Source organism: Babylonia areolata, chromosome 1 (assembly GCF_041734735.1).
Source record: "Babylonia areolata isolate BAREFJ2019XMU chromosome 1, ASM4173473v1, whole genome shotgun sequence".
Classification (NCBI taxonomy): Eukaryota; Metazoa; Mollusca; class Gastropoda; order Neogastropoda; family Buccinidae; genus Babylonia; species Babylonia areolata.
Window position 1 is genome coordinate 72,803,461 of NC_134876.1, and position 757 is coordinate 72,804,217.

Consider the following 757-nt stretch of genomic DNA (forward strand, 5'->3'; position numbering starts at 1 on the left):
TGTTGCTGTGTCCACCATCAGTTACAAGCATGTTTCGTATTGATATTAATGACTATGCTCATGAAATAATGCTACCTCTTCATAGATTTTTGTTAGGCCTACTCTAGCGTTACTTTTTCTGGTTACATGCATTGGAAGGACATTTCAGCATCTGTCAATGTCCACACCACGTTAAATGATACACACACACACACACACGTATATATATATATATATATATATATAAGTGCATCTTTCGTCAGCTTATTCGTATGATATTATTCAGAATGTTCCTTCTCTGTCTCTGTTTGTCCCTTTGTTTCTGTCTGTCTTTCTTCAGAATGTTTCTTCTTTGTGTGGCAGAATACTGCTTGCATTGAAATTATCTGTTTATCTAATATGTGTATGCATCTGAATGTTTTAGCATTTCCTGTAAACTACCTTGCACCTATCCTCTCTTTGCACACATTTCCTCCTGAAGTTTGGGATGGTATTCTTCGCTATGCACAAGCATATGCACAGTTTTGACCCGTAATGGGGGGTAGGGTTCCAGATAGGCTACTGGGCGTTTCAAAGTTAGTTGTATTTGTATTTGTATTTTTTTTATCACAACAGATTTCTCTGTGTGAAATTCGGGCTGCTCTCCCCAGGGAGAGCGCGTCGCTACACTACAACACGGCCTCCCATTTTTGACTCACTTGTGTAAACAAAGTGAGTCTATGTTTTAGCCCGGTGTTCGGTTATCTGTGTGTGTGTGTGTGTCTGTGTGTCCGTGGTA